Below are 16,515 nucleotides of genomic sequence, written 5' to 3'. Positions count from 1 at the left end.
AAGTTGTTATGGCTGCTAAAACAATAACAATTTAATTTGTTAAGTTTCCAAGATGTTATTTGTAATAGTTATTTATTGTTTGTGCCCTTTTAAAAAGGGGCCACTTTTGTTAAATTATTTTGACTTGGGTTGATGAAACTGGGCCAATCAGAAGAGGAGAGAGCTATCAGATTCATTTGAATAATTTACCACATGGGTGATGGTAGTAAAGTGATTATGTGACTGGAATAGCAATCCAGAGCTCTGAACTAATAATCTAAATAGAATGTGAATTCAAATTACACTACAGCAGTTTGAAAATTTGAATTCACTTCTTAAAAACATTGAGTAATAAAGAGCTGGTATCAGGAAATGTAATCATGATTGTCACAAAAACCTAACTGGTTTACAAATGTTCTTGAGGGAAGGAAACATAACATTCTTACCTGATCTAGCTGGACTCCAATCACTACCCCAATATTATTGACTGATAATCACTCTCTAGCGTGCCTAACAAGTATCAAAATCTAGACAAAAGATCAATCATCAAAATAAATGGCCTTTTTGGTATGAATCAGGACACAACAATGGTGCACCCTGCACAGTCGACCCTGTAACATCCTAAGCATTAACACCAGGGAATTAAAACCAAAGTTGGAAGAGCTGCCACATAGAATATGATCAATAGCTTAATGCATTCATATTCATGGCATTAAGTGGCTGTTAAGTACAATCATAGAATTCTTTTTATGATTGTACTTAACAGCCAGCACCAGGAACCACCCGCAGGTATATTCTGTCCCATTGAGTGCTGGTGGCATAATGGAATACGGTTGGGGAAAAGTAACCTATTGAGTCTGGGCAGCATGAAGTTTCATGAATAGGCTTCATGGCAAATGAGTTCAAAGAGACTTCCTATTTGTTATTACCTACTAACACCTCTCAGCTGCTGAATGAATGCTCCTTCATGTTAAATGCCAACTTGAAGTAGCAATAGGGACAGCAAAGGCACACAGTGTATTCTGGGTGGGTAAATTCAATATCCATTACACAGAGTGGTTCAGTAGCACCATTACTGACAGAGTTGTCTGTGTCTTGAATATTGCTGCCAAACTTAGCTTGTGGCATATGTTGGGAAAAGCAACATAAGAATATCGCATATCCACATTGACTTCATCTACATCAATTAACTGTCATAGATGTGTATATATATGGCAGTACTGACCACCAATTAGAACAAGTTCTTCTTTCGCACTGGACACATTTCATTCTATCACAGTGCTAAGTAGGATATTCAGTACAGATGTAGCAACTCAAAACCAGGCATCCATGAGGGGCTGTGACCCATCAATTGCAGTAGAATTATATATTGCCACAATGTATAACATCATACAGTAAGTCCTTGTTTAATGTTGTAGTTGCATTTCTGAAAAGTGCAACTTCAAGCAAAACAACATTAAATAAACCAGATTTCCCATTACAAATAACGTAAAAACTACAGTTAGACTCTTCCCAGGAAAAAAATAAAACATTATACCTTTTATGGTGAAATGCTATAATTGCTAATACCTATGTTCATAAATGAAAGAACTTTGAAAATAAAATCAAGTTAAAACTATAGCATCTTTAAAAATAGCATCTGTGGAGAGAAGCAAAGTTAATGTTACAGGTCATTGACACTTCATCAGAACTTCTGATATTTGTTATACTCATGGAATCATACTTAACAGGCAATGTCCCAGACATCACCCTCATCATCCCCAAGTATTTCCTGTCTCATTGGCAGGATAGACCCAGCAAAGGTGACAGCACAGTGGTATTCAGTTGGGAGGTAATTGCCCTGGAAGTCAACATTGCCTCAGGAGCCCATGAAGTCAGGTCACACATGGGCAAGGAAAGCTCCTACTGATCACGTTGCGTCCCCCAGTCTCCATACACCCGCACTCATAGAAATCATAGAAACCCTACAGTACAGAAAGAGGCCATTCAGCCCATCGAGTCTGCACCGACCACAATCCCACCCAGGCCCTACCCCCATATCCCTTCATATTTTACCCGCTAATCCCTCTAATCTACGCATCCCAGGACACTAAGGGGCAATTTTAGCATGGCCAATCAACCTAACCCGCACATCTTTGGACTGTGGGAGGAAACCGGAGCACCCGGAGGAAACCCACGCAGACACGAGGAGAATGTGCAAACTCCACACAGACAGTGACCCAAGCCGGGAATTGAACCCAGGTCCCTGGAGCTGTGAAGCAGCAGTGCTAACCACTGTGCTACCGTGCTGCCCTCATCCCATCCTTCCCATCCCCACTCCAGCCTTCCAATGAAGCTACAGCACAGGAATACTTGTGTGGCAACAGAAACAAGTGACAGAGTTAAGTGATTCCACAACCAATGGATTAGATCTCAGCTCTGCAGTCATGCCACATTCAGTCGTGAATGGTGGTGGGCAATTAAACAACTCACTGGAGGAGGAGGTTCCACAAATATCCCCATCCTCAATGATGGAGGAGCCCATCACATCAGTGCAAAATACAAAACTGAAGCATTTGCAACAATCTTCAGCCGGAATTGCCGAGTGGATGATCCATCTCGGCCTCCTCTGGAGGTTTCCAGCATCATTGATGCTAGCCTTCAGCCAATTTGATTCACTCCATATGACGTCAAGAAAAGGCTGAAGGCACTGTATCCTGCAAAGGTTATGGGTCTTGCTAATATTCCAGCAATGGTGCTTAAGACATGTGGTCCAAAACATGACACGCCCCTAGCCAAACTGTTCTAGTACAGCTACACTGCTGACGTTTATCTGACAACGTGGAAAATTGCCCACGTATGTCCTGTGCAGAAGAAGTAAGACAAATCAACCTTGGTCGATTACCACCCCATTAGTCCACTCTCGATCATCAGTAAAGTGTTGGAAGGGGTCATCAACAGTGCTATGAAGCGACACTTACTCAGCAATAACCTACTCACTGATGCTCAATTTTGGTTCCGCCAGGATCACTCAGCTCCTAACCTCATTACAGCCTTGGTTCAAACCAGGACAAAAAAAGCAGAACTCTAGAGGTGAGGTGCGAGTGGCTGTCCTTGACAACAAGGCAGAATTTGACCGACTTTGGCATCATGAAGCCATAGCAAAACTGGAGTCAATGGGAATCAGGGGTAAAACCCTTCACTGGTGAGTCATATCTGTCACATAGGAAGATATTTGGGTGGCACAGTGGTTAGCATTACTGCCTCACAGAGTCAGGGACCTGGGTTCAATTCCAGCTTTGGTAATTGACTCTGTGGAGTCTGCACGTTCTCCCTGTGTCTGTGTGGGTTTCCTCCAGGTGCTCCAGTTTCCTCCCATAGTCCAAAAGATCTACTGGTTAGCTGCACTGGCCATGCTATAATTCTCCCTCAGTGTACCCGAACAGGCGCCGGAGTGTGGCGACTAGGAGATTTTCACAGTAACTTCATTGCAGTGTTAATATAAGCCTACTTGTGACACCAATGAATAAACTTTAAAAACTATTTGTGGATGTTGAAGGTCAATTCTTTCAGTTCCAGGACATCACTGCAGGAGTTTCTCAGGGTAGTGTCCTAGGCCCAACCATCTTCAGCTGCTTAATCAAAGACCTTAACATCATAAGATGAGAAGAGGGGGATGTTCATTGACAATTGCATAACGCTCAGTACCATTTGCAGCTCCTGAGGCACTGAGACAGTCCGTGTCCAAATGTATCAAGCCCTGGACAATATCCAGGCTTGGGTTGACAAGTGACAATTGTGCCATACAAGTGCCAGGCAATTACCATCTCCAACAAGGGAGAATTTAACCGTCACACCATACATGCAATGATATTACCATCACTGAATCCCCTACTATCAACATCCTGGGGTTATCATTGACCATATATGGAACTGGACTAGCCATATGAATCTGTAGCTACAAGGGTTACAATAAGTCACCTCCTGACTTCCCAAACCTATCCACTATCTAAAATGCACAAGTTAGGCGTGTGATGGAATGCTCGCCACATGGCTGGATGAATGCAGCCCGCTTGATCGGCACCCCATCAAAAAAGTGTACCATTTATAAGATGCCCTGCAGGGACTCACCAAGTTTCCTGAGACAGCACCTTTCAAACACACGAACACTATCATCTAGAAGCACAAGGATAGCAGACACATAGGAGAATCACGACCTGGTAGTTCCCCTCTGTTATAAAGTGTTATAGTAAGCATCTTCCTTTGAATGGATATACTGATGTCTTTAGTGGGTATGAGGATGTGCAAGTGACATCATTGGTAGTGAGGGTTTAGTCTTACCACAAGGGGCCTATGTGACCAGCTGCTTCCAGTTCTGAGTCCATGCTGTACTGTATTTCGATATTTTTATAAGTAAAGAAGATTGAATATCACAATGTGTTTGACTATTGTTATGGTTCCGGTTAGAAACTCCAAAGTACTTTATGGAGACCGCCCAAACCATAAGTTTTGCATCTTGAATTTGGCTAAGATGAGCATGGTATGGTTCACTTCAGGTATGATTCAACAACCCACTAGAGAGCTTTTATCAAACAAAGTTTATTTAAGAATATAGTTAACATGTATAGAAAGAAAATTAGCAATACCTTTTAACAATTACAAACAAAAAAATAGAAAGAAAACCACAATAATGTATTAACCCTTAATTGAATATTAACGCTGTTCCAACAAACCAAAACCTTTCATAGACAAAACCCGTTTCAAATTTCACTTGACTGAAATTGAGTCTTTTCAAAGCCTGCACTTTCCTTCCGGAAGGCAAAACGTTGTCTTGAGATAACCAGCAGAATTTCCAAATAGAACAGGGAGACAGAGACTTCAGCTTCTTTCTTGCTTGATGCCCCTGCTAAAACTAAAAACTAAAGTGCAGCCTCTGAACTCTCAAAACTGAAAACTTAAACTCACTGGGGAAAAAAACTGCCAAAAACACATGACCTTTTCTCCTAACAAGGCAGGATCATAAAACTAATCCCTGAGTAAACATAAACAATCCATTTAAGCAACTTAAGAAGCAATAAAAGGATAATTCCAGTCAAGTCGGCAATAATGACATCACTGAAGTTGTGAATTAAGAAACCACTTGATGCGCGATTAATTCACTCGGGAGGCTGGATCGTACCCGGGAAATAAAGGCTTTTATTAGCAACAAGAATAGAGCATACTGCTTAATAATACAATCCCAGACTAAAGGGTCACTAGGAAGTGCAGTGACCTTTATACTCCTATAGGAAGGCGGAGCCAACTGGAGTGTACCACAAAACAATACCTACAGGTGGAACACCCCAACCCTAACCCCAACAGTAACAAGAGTAACATATGTACAAGTACCCATAGTGATAACCATATATGGTTCAGTACCCATAGTGGTCACCATCTATGGTTCACCACACCACTGTAATTGTGACAGCTGCAGAAATCATGATTTAAAAAAAACATCTTTTAAAGGTACTACCTTTTAAAGGTACTACCATCGCACTACCATTGTGTGGTCAATTTACCACAACCTCCAATCCACATGTCGTCCTGACTTGGAAATATATTGCCGTTCTTTCACTGTTGCAAGATCAAACCCTGGAACTCCCTTTCTAACAGCACAGTGGCTGTATCTACACCACATGACTGCAGCAGTTCAAAAAAGCAACTCAATACCACATTCTCAAGGGAAATTAGGGGTGGGCAATAAATGCTGGACTAGACAGCGAAACTCACATCTCATGAATGAATAAATGAAAAATGACACATACTCTCTCTGCTTCATGATCTTTACTCTGTGATATATGATCTGAATTCTCTCTCTCTGTGGTATACGATCTGGATTGTGTGTGTGTGTGTGTGTGTGTATGTGTGTCTGTGTGTGTGTGTGCCTGCGGTAAAGTTTAAAGTAAATTTTATTAATGTCACAAGTAGGCTTACATTAACACTGCAGTGACATTTCTGTGAAAATCCCCTGGTCGCCACACTCCGGCGCCTGTTTAGGTACTGATCTGGATTCTCTCTCTCTGGAATATGATTTGGATTTTCTCTCTCTCTGTGGTATATGATCTGGATTCTCTCTCTCTCCCTTTGTGGTATATGATCTGGACACTGTTTTAGATGATTTGGACTTTTTCTCTGTCTGATATGATATGGGTTCTCTCTGTGGTATATATTTAGGATTCCATCTCTGTGGTATATGATCTAGATTCTCTCTCTGTGGTACATGATCTGAATTACCTCTCTCTGTTGTATATGATCTGCATTCTCTTTCTTTCTGTGGTATATGATCTGGATTCTCTCTCGTTGTGGTATATAATCTAGATTCTCTCGCTGTGGTATTATATCTGGATTCTCTCTATGGTTTTTGATCTGGATTCTCTATCTCGCGATGTATATGATTTGGATTCTTTCTCTCTGTATGGTATATGATCTGAATTCCCTCTGTGTGGTATATGATTTGGATTCTCACTGTGTGGTATTTGATCTGGATTCTCTCTCTGTGGTATATGATCTCGATTCTCTTTCCCACTCGTGGTATGTGATCCAAATTCTCTCTCTCTCTCTCTGTGCCATATAATCTGGATTCTCTTTCTCAGTATAATATATGATCTGGTTTTTCTCTCACTCTGTGGTCTATTGTCTGGATTCTCTCCCCATTCGGTATATATCCTGGATTCTCTCTCCCACTGTTGTCTATCATCTGGAATCTCTCTCTCTCTCTCTGTGGTATATGATTTTGACTCTCACTCTCTGTGGTATATGATCTGAATTCTCTCTCTGTGGTATATAATCTGGGTTTCCTCTCTGTGATATATTATCTAGATTATCTCTCTCTGGTATTATATCTGGATTCTCTCTATGGTTTATGATCTGGATTCTCTCTCTGATAAATTATCTGGAATTTTTCTCTGTGGCACATGATCAATATTTTCTCTCTGTGGTAAATGATTTTGATTCTCTCTCTGTGGTATATGGTCTAGATCCTCTCTCTCTCTCTGTTTGGTATATGATCTGATCCTCTCTCTCTGTAGTATATGAGCTGGATTATCTCTGTGGTATATGAGTTAGATTATTTCTCTATGTGTGGTATATAATATAATATAAACTAAAAATGAATTGTACATTATATAATCATGCTAAATGTGATATAAATGAACATAATCCAGAGATGAGGAACAAATCAAAAGCAAAAGATTAATAAGTTTCATTGGTGTTGTCAAGAAGACAAAGCTTGCACATATATGATCTGGATTCTCTGTGTGGTGTATGATCTGTATTCTCTTTTAGTGGTATATGTGAGAGAACTTCAGCAAGAGAACGTCATCTGCCTCGGTCGAACCGGTGCCTGAGGTCACCATCCCAGACGTCTGATAGGCTCTCTTGAAAATTAACCCAAGGAAATTGACTGACCTGGAATGAATACCTGGACGAGCACTGAGATCCTGCACAGACCAACTGCTGGGGGTATTTGCAGTCATTTATAACCTCTTCTTACTCCAATCTGAAGTTCCTACCTGCTTCAAGAAGACGGCCATCATCTCTGTGCCAAAGAAATGCCAGGCAGCCGCCTGGTGGCTCTGACATCCATCATTATGAAGTGTTTCAAAAGGTTAGTCACGGCACGCATCAATTCCTGTCTCCCAGATTGCCTAGATCCACTAGTTCGCCTATCTCCACAACAGGTCGGCACGGTAGCACAGTGGTTAGCACTGCTGCTTCACAGCTCCAGGGTCCCGGGTTCGATTCCCGGCTTGGGTCACTGTCTGTGTGGAGTTTGCACATTCTCCTTGTGTCTGCGTGGGTTTCCTCCGGGTGCTCCAGTTTCCTCCCACAGTCCAAAGATGTGCGGGTTAGGTTGATTGGCCAGGTTTTAAAAAAAAAGAAAATTGCCCTTTAGAGTCCTGGGATGCATAGGTTAGAGGGATTAGCGGGTAAAATATGTGGGGGTAGGGCCTGGGTGGGATTGTGGTCGGTGCAGACTCAATGGGCCGAATGGCCTCCTTCTGCACTGTAGGGTTTCTATGAATTCTATGAGGTCCACAGCAAACGCCATCTCCCTGGCCCTACATTCAACCCTGGAACACCTGGATTACAAGGACAAGTATGTTAGACTCCTAGTTGTTGACTACAGCTTAGCCTTCAACACCATTGTCCCAACAAAACCCATCTCCAAGCTCTGTGCCTAGGGTTTGGCTCCTCCCTCTGCGACTAGATCCTAGACTTCCTAACCCACAGACCGCAATCAGTAAGGATAGACAATGACACCTCCTCCATGATTATCCCCAACACTGGGGCCTCGCAAGGCTGTGTCCTCAGCCTCTTACTTTACTCCTTATACACTTATGACTGTGTGGCCAAATTCCGCTCCAACTCCATTTTCAAGTTTGTTGATAACACCACTGTAGTGGTAGGATCTCAAACAACGACGAGATGGAGTACAGGAAAGAGCTAGCGAATCTGGTGAAATGGTGCAACTACAATAGTCTCTCCCTCAATGTCAATAAAACAAGAGATAGTCATCAACTTCAGGAAGCGTAGTGAAGGACATGCCCCTGTCTACAATCAACGGTGATGAAGTGGAAACGATCCAGAGCTTCAGGTTTCTAGGTGTCCAGATCACCAGCAACCTGTCCTGGTCCCTCCACGCTGAAGCTATAGTTAAGAAAGTCCACCAATGCCTCTACTTTCTCAGGAGGCTAAGGAAATTGGGCATGTAGGCTATGTCCCTCACAAATTTCTACAGATGCAACATAGAAAGCATCCTTTCTGGATGTATCACAGCTTGGTATGGCTCCTGCTCTGACCGAGACCGCAAGAAAATACAAAAGGTTGTGAACATAACCCAGTCCATCATGTAAAACAGCCTCCCATCCATTGACTCCATCTATACTTCCTGCTGCCTTGGAAAAGCAGCCAGCATAAGCAAGGACTCCACGCATCCTGGGCATACTCTCTCCTACCTTCTTCCATCAGGAAAAAGATACAAAAGTCTGAGAACATGTACCAATCAAGTCAAGAACAGCTTCTTCCTTGCTGCCATCAGACTTTTGAATGGATCTACCATATATTAAGCTGATCTTTCTCTGCACCCTATGACAGTTTTCTGCATCCTCTCCTTCTCCCCATGTACTCTATGAACAGTATGTTTTGTCTATATAGCGCACAAGAAACAATACGTTTCACCATATCCCCAGTACATGTGACAATAATAAATCAAATATGATCTATATTCTCACTTTCTCTCTGTATGGTATATGATCTATATTCTCTCAGTGGTATATGGTCTATATTTTCTTTCTCTCAGTGATATATTCTCTGTATATAGTATATGATCTATATGTATGTGTGTGGTGTATGAGTTATATTCTCTGTATGTGGTATATGAGCTACATTCTCTGTGTGTGGTGTATGGGCTATTTTCTGCATGTGTGGTATATGAACCGTATTCTGTGTGTGTGTGGTATATATGAGCTACATTCTGTGTGTGTGGTGTATATGAGCTATATTCACTGTGTATGGTGTATAAGAGCTATATTCTGTGTGTGTGGTATATGAGCTATATTCTCTGTGCATGGTGTATAAGAGCTATATTCTCTGTGTGCGGTTATATGATCTATATTCTGTGTGCGTGTGTTGTATATGATCTATATTCTTTGTGTGTGTGGTATATGAGCCATATTCTGTATGTGGTATATGAGCTATATTCTCTGTGTGTGGTGTATATGAGTTATATTCTGTGTTTGTGGTGTATATGAGCTATATTCTCTCTGTGTGGTGTATATGAGCTATATTCTCTGTGTGTAGTGTATATGAGCTATATTCTCTCTGTGTGGTGTATATGAGCTATATTCTCTGTGTGTAGTGTATATGAGCTATATTCTTTGTGGGTCTGGTGTATATGAGTTATATTCTGTGCGTGTGGTGTATATGAGCTATATTCTCTTTGTGTGTTGTTTCTGAGCTATATTCTGTGTGTGTGGTACATATGAGCTATATTCTCTGTGTACGTGTGGTGTACATGAGCTGTGTGTATGTGTGGTGTACTTGAGGTCGATTCAGTCTGTTGCTCCGCTCGCGCCGACTTGGTGCATGTTGGCGCTCGGTTTGAATGGCGGAAGTGACGTCACGACGCGGAATTCCTGGTTGAATGTCGGCTTCTCGCTCTCAGCAACCGTTACCCGGAGCGCGAGCATAGACACCACACACACAGAGAATATAGCTCATATACACCACACACACAGAGAGAATATAGCTCATATACACCACACACACAGAGAATATAGCTCATATACACCACACACACAGAGAGAATATAGCTCATATACACCACACACACACACACACACAGAATGTAGCTCAGCACACAGACAGAGAGGGAGAGGGGATCCAGCTCCCATAGCACCGCTCAGCACACACACTGAATCCAGCTCCCATACCACCCAGAGACCAGATCCCGTAACCGGCACCAAGAGCGCAAGCGGCCTGCTCAGCACAGAGAGAGAGAGAGACAGAATCCGGATCATTAACCATACACAGAGAGCCGGCTCCACCTGCGGCCCGCTGAGCAGCAGGCTTCACCAGCCGTCGTCCTGCTCCTCTACTCGGGAAAGGCAAGCTCCTCGCAAACCGCTCGACTCATGTTGCTGTAGCACGAGTTTCAGGTGAAAGTTTTACATTGAGCTGTGTTGATGGCGTGTCTGTGATATTGTAAAATGTCCCCGATTCAGATGATCCTTTTGTAAACAGGGTTTCTATGGCCTGAAATTTACACCTACACAGCAGCTGGTTAACCCTGGAGTTGTGCTGCTTTTCGATTTGGTTTCAGTCCCGATATTATTTCTGAGATTTCCGAACAAATGCTTTAAGAGGTGGGAAAATTAGATTTTGAACTGGATTCAAATTGTTGCTTACCATATGAAAACTAAAAGCCACGGAATGAATTAGTTTGAAGACACCTCCACTAAATTTGATCCGAAGTGTCTAACTGGTCTTATTAGTTTGGTAAATTAGATCTGCGCACACAATTTCCCCCAATTTGTGCCCACGGTGGAGCAGCAGTTAGCACAGTTACACAGTGCCAGGGACCTGAATTTAATTCCGGCTTTGGGTGACTGGAATTTCCTCCAGGTGATCCGGTTTCCTTCCACAAAGATATACAGGTTAGATAGCGTGGCCATGCTAACTTGCCCTTTAGTGTCCATAGATCTGTAGGTTAGGGGGATTAGTGGGTAAATGTTTGGGGTTATGGGAAGAGTGTGGGGAGTGTCAGTGCGGACTCAATGGGTTGAATGGCCTCCTGCACAGTAGGGACTCTATGATTCAGTAGATTGGTCGCTTTTGTGTCATTGGAGAATGATTGAAGCACAGGAAAAGGCCTTTCGGCTCATTGTATTTGTGCAGCTCTTTGCAAGAACAAGTCAGCTCGTTCCACTCCTGTATTTTCTTCTTCATCCTACAAATCTTTCCTGTGCTTATCTCATTCCCTTTCGATAACCACTGCCACATTTTCAGGCAGTGCACTCTAGATCTGAACCCTTGTGTTTTTTTATTTGTTCAGGGGATCTGGGTGTACTTGGCTGGGGCAGCATTTATTACTCATCCCTAATTGCCTTGCCCTTAAACTGAATGGCTTGCTAGGCCATTTCAGAGGGCATTTAAGTGTCAACTACATTGCTTTGGGTCTGGAGTCACATGTAGGCCAGACCAGGTAACGATGTCCCTAAAGGACATTAATGACAATCGATTCATGGTCGTCATTGACTTTTAATTCCAGATTTTCATTGAATTCAAATTTCACCATCTGCCACGGTGGGATTTGAACCTGGGCCTAGAGCATTAGCCTGAGCCTCTGGATTATTAATCCAGTGACAATACCACCATGCCACCGCCTGAAAGAATCTCTGGTTATTTTGCCATTCATCTTAATTGGTGTTTTCTGGTTCTTGATCCTTCTGTTAATGGGAGCAGGTTCTCCTTATCTATTCCACCCAGATCACTCATGATTTTGAACACTTCTATCCAATCACATCTGAACTTTCTCTAAGAGAACAATCTCAGGTTTTCCAATCTGTCTGTGTACCTGAATTCTCTCATTCTTGAAACTATTCTTATAAAACTTTCCTGTACTCTATTCAGTACCTTCACATTTTTTTAGTGTAATGGCTAAAATTGAATACAGTACTCCAGTTGAGTAGAGCCAGTATTTTATAAAGATTCACCATGACCATGGGCTTTTGTATTCCATGCATCTGATTATAAAGCCCAAGAACCCTTGCGCCTGATTAACCACTTTCTCAACCTGCCATGCCACCTTAAATAATTTGTGCACATATACCCCTAGGTCCATCTGTTACTGCATCCTCTTTAGCATTGTACCCTTTAATTTATATTGCTTCCCCTTTCTATGGCACCGGAGCATGGTGATTTTGTGCAAGCTGTCCCCAGCATGCCCTCTAATTCTATTTTTTATTCTCGCTCTATGCTTTTAAAACTCTATTCTAACTCTTATAAACTCTCTAACAATGCTCTAATTCAATCTCTTACACCCGATCTATGATCCTACATTCTGCACCCTCTCCTTTCTTTCCCTATGACCAATATGCTTTGTGTAGCACGCAAGAAACAATACTTTTCACTGTATACTAATACATGTGACAATCAAATCAAAAAAAGTATCACTTCACATTTCTCAGAATAAACTTTTATCTGCCATGTGTCCACCCATTCCATCAGTCTTTCTGTCCTTGTGTCTATCACTATCTTCTTCACAGCTTACTATACTTCCACGTTTTGTTTCATATGCAGATTTTGAAATACCCATGTCTAGGTCATTAATACAGATCAAGAAAAATAGTGGTCCAAGTGATGAACCCCATTATATACTGTTCTCCAGTCTGAGCAACCAGTTGTTTGGCACTATTCTCTGTTTCCTTTCACTCAACCAACTTTGTATCCATGTTGCAGCTGACCCTATCAATCTGTGGCTTCATTCTATTAGCAAGTGTCTTGAATCTCAAACTTTGTCTTCTTTAAACAAAACATTGCTGGTCCCTAACAGGATCTTACCAAAGCCTTGGGGCTCTGGTAAAGAACTGTAATAGTACTAACTGTGTGTTAGCGGGGTTTGCGAAGTGACCAGGTATCGCCGAAACTTTAGACAATACAAGACTCACAAAGCCAGTGTCTCAGTTTAAAGACATAACTTTTATTTGACCAGCGAGTCACGGGGAGAGACTATCGCATAGTCCTAGGCCTCTCAAGATGAAGAGCGGCCTGTCCTCTGCAATAAACTCTGATGTACAATGGTACAATCAACCTTTTACAGAAGTTTTGTTGCCTGACTGTCCACTAAACTTAATAGATTCACTTTGGTTCTGACAGGACTAACCAGTTAAGGCAAAAGCAGAACTCTGGATAGTAAATCATAAATTAGATTTATTTTTAAAAGGAAAAATGTATGCATATCCACACTTTTTTACAACTTCAGTTGAGTGATCAGTCTAGGTAGAAGTGTAAATCAACTTAGATTTCTTGGCTTACAGTGAATTTCCTAAAATCCTGTCCCTGGAGGCACTCAGTACTTACGACTAGTCTGTCTGCTTCTCAACCTCAATTTTTAGCCCTTGAATTGCGCACATTGCCTCGCAGAGTAGGACAATGAGGCTGTTCATATTGTTTCCCTTAATTGACTTGTATAATTCCCATTCATTACCGTGCACCTGTTCCATATGGCCATGGACAAAATGGAGATTTGCATGCAGGTATATCTGGCTGTTCCCTTTTCCCACTGACAAAACTTACAACAGCAAATTAATGCCTTTAAACTTAAAGACAGTAATATATTCCCAGCCTTAATAACTATTTGATTAATTACCTATTCTTCAATCATGATATGGTACACTAATTCAATCATCTGGTTACTAATTATACAGTAATTCTTGTTCAGTATATGTGTGTATTTTTGCAGGTTGTATCCTTATACAGATTACCAAGTCTTTAATCCAGTGTAGGTGGAAAAAATCCTAATAGGTTAGGAAAGATTTTAAATCATTAGACGTTTTAAGATACTGACTGAGTTACCAGCATTAAGATAAATGTTTTTAAATCAGACCTATAAGCTAGCAAGGGAGCAGTCTGCATACATATGAAATGCAATGAGAAATTTAAACAAGTGATAATGATTTAAGACATATATGTTGATATTTTTGAATGTAATAAATTACTTTGTAAATGTGTTTTATAAAAATAATTGTTCACTTTGGCCAAAGGCAGATTGCTGTGAAAGCATGATGGTCGACGGCAAAGGGACAAAACCACATGAAACCTTGGAAAATGCACATTTTTATCTGTGGAACATTTAGGGCAACTTCACGAATAGGATTAATTCACTGTCCAGATAAGATGGATGCATGCCTGGACGCAGGATCATGTGTTAGCTTGACTTGGCAATGACCAGGGAATGTTAACTTTGAACTTAATGGCCAGGCATTAAGGGATACAAGATGTTGAGTTAGCCACAATGGGAGGATACATCTGGATTTTACAAACTAATGAAATACCATTATGCCAGAAGGTAAGATGCAATTGGCTGGAGTATATGATAGGTATTATTGTTGATTAATGTATATTGAAGGTGATTGATTCAAAGCTAATGAAAGGCAGATGTATCTGATAAGAGTATAATCGACCTTTCCTACCATTGTACATCAGAGTTTATTGGAGAGGACAGGCTGCTCTTCATCTTGAGAGGCCTAGGACTATGCGATAGTCTCTCCCTGTGACTCGCTGGTCAAATAAAAGTTATGTCTTTAAACTGAGACACTGGCTTTGTGAGTCTTGTATTGTCCAAAGTTTCAGCGATACCTGGTCACTTCGCAAACCCCGCTAACACACAGTTAGTACTATTACAGTTCTTTACCAGAGCCCCAAGGCTTTGGTAAGATCCTGTTAGGGACCAGTAATGTTTTGTTTAAAGAAGACAAAGTTTGAGATTCAAGACACGTGCTAATAGAATGAAGCCACAAGCTGTTGCTGGTTTTGAACAAACAAAAGTAAATTTTACTCTACAAGGTTAGAAAGATAAAACTATTTACAATATTTAACTTATACTCTAACATTCAGGGTAAATACGAGGTACGTGTGAATTAGCAAGCAAACTGTGGCTAGACACTACACAATAAATGGTCGATGCGACTAAAATGAGTCCACGGATTTCTCAACTCATGCAGGCATCAACCATTTTTACTGAAACTATCTCTTTGTCATTGATTCCAGTCTTTATTTTGAAGATCTCACCTTGGAATTCTCTCCACAAGTCACTCAAACTCGTATAGCATCAATGACAGTTCACCTCACAGGGTTTTAATCTCATAAGATTCAATCCCTTTGGGTCTACAGTATGCACCCAAGCACAATTTCAGCTCTTCAACCGTGCTGTGCAGAACATGACTGCTCCAAAGGGGTCACCAATCTTCGACTGCTTTCTTGAATCTTCAGGCTGCTCTTGAGCCCTCTTCAGTGTTCAAACTCAGGCAGCATCAACAATAGTCCGACCTTTGGTTGCCTTCTTCACTTAAAGTCTGATCCCGATGTTCCTTTTTCTTTTTGGAGCTTGTTTCTTTGCTTTGAATCTACTGCCCAGGCTTGCTTATAAATGAGCTTCACATTGCTGACATTTTGGAAGCTTTCAAGTCTGCATCTCTTGAACTTAAGGAAGTGTAAATGAGGGCTGTGCCAGGGAAATGGTCAGGTTGAAAGAGTGTAATGATTTTGTAAGAATTAAGATAACAAAAAAGTGAAATTGGGATGCACTCGAGCAAATCAGTAGCAGCAGAAATGTGATCAACAGTGGACCAAAGATAGGTAGTTAGGATTTAGAAATTGCAGTTGTAAATGAATTGGGGTTGTTTTTTTTTGCACAGGTGGGTATGTAAAGTGGTTATTTTTGAGTATGGAAAGGAGATATGAGGACAGAATGACACAAGGAAATGATCAGAGATGGCCTTAGCAATGATTTAACACTAGCAACACCACATGAGGTGACAAAATCAAGAGGGTAGCTGTGAATATGAGTTTGGGAGGTTACAGGGAGGAAGGATAGGTGAGCAATGAAACCCCGGGGGGGGGTGCATGATATGTTGGGATAGAGGTTAAAATCACAGGATGCAAAATCGTTTGTTACGGAGGCTGAGAGCAAAGCAGTGAGAAAATTTTCATCTTGGGAACATGGTATGGAAAAAGCTTGTCAGCCTGCAGGCCAGATATGGCCCATGAAGCCCCTCCACATAGCTCTTGAAGCCACTTGTTAAAAATGTTAAGTATGGTAGGTGGGGTGGAGGATTCAGCAAGGAGCTGCTCCTCCAATCTCCCGTTCCTCACCTGTGCTTGTGCTGATAGGGTTGCTGGTGGGTGGTGGCATAAGTATAGGGAGATATGCTGGGCCTAGGAAGAGGGGGGAGTGAGATGCTGTGGGGCGAGAGAGAGGGACACTCTGGGATGCGTTGTGGAGGTGGCTGTTGGGGA

The 16,515-nt window shown here is 41.6% G+C and overlaps 1 protein-coding gene across 1 annotated transcript in view; it reads left to right on the top strand.

The window, feature by feature from the left end:
* The first annotated feature begins 10,191 nt into the window (after positions 1-10,191).
* cep295 (centrosomal protein 295) overlaps positions 10,192-16,515 on the top strand; it is a 99,400-nt gene continuing 93,076 nt past the window's right edge. Inside the window, exon 1 of the mRNA XM_078221801.1 lies at positions 10,192-10,655. The gene's annotated coding sequence lies outside the window, so the exon portion shown is untranslated. The remainder of the gene's footprint in view (positions 10,656-16,515) is intronic.

Source organism: Mustelus asterias, chromosome 10 (assembly GCF_964213995.1).
Source record: "Mustelus asterias chromosome 10, sMusAst1.hap1.1, whole genome shotgun sequence".
Taxonomy (NCBI): domain Eukaryota; kingdom Metazoa; phylum Chordata; class Chondrichthyes; order Carcharhiniformes; family Triakidae; genus Mustelus; species Mustelus asterias.
Note: the sequence above shows the minus strand (reverse complement) of the source record. Positions and strands in the feature narration are given on the sequence as shown.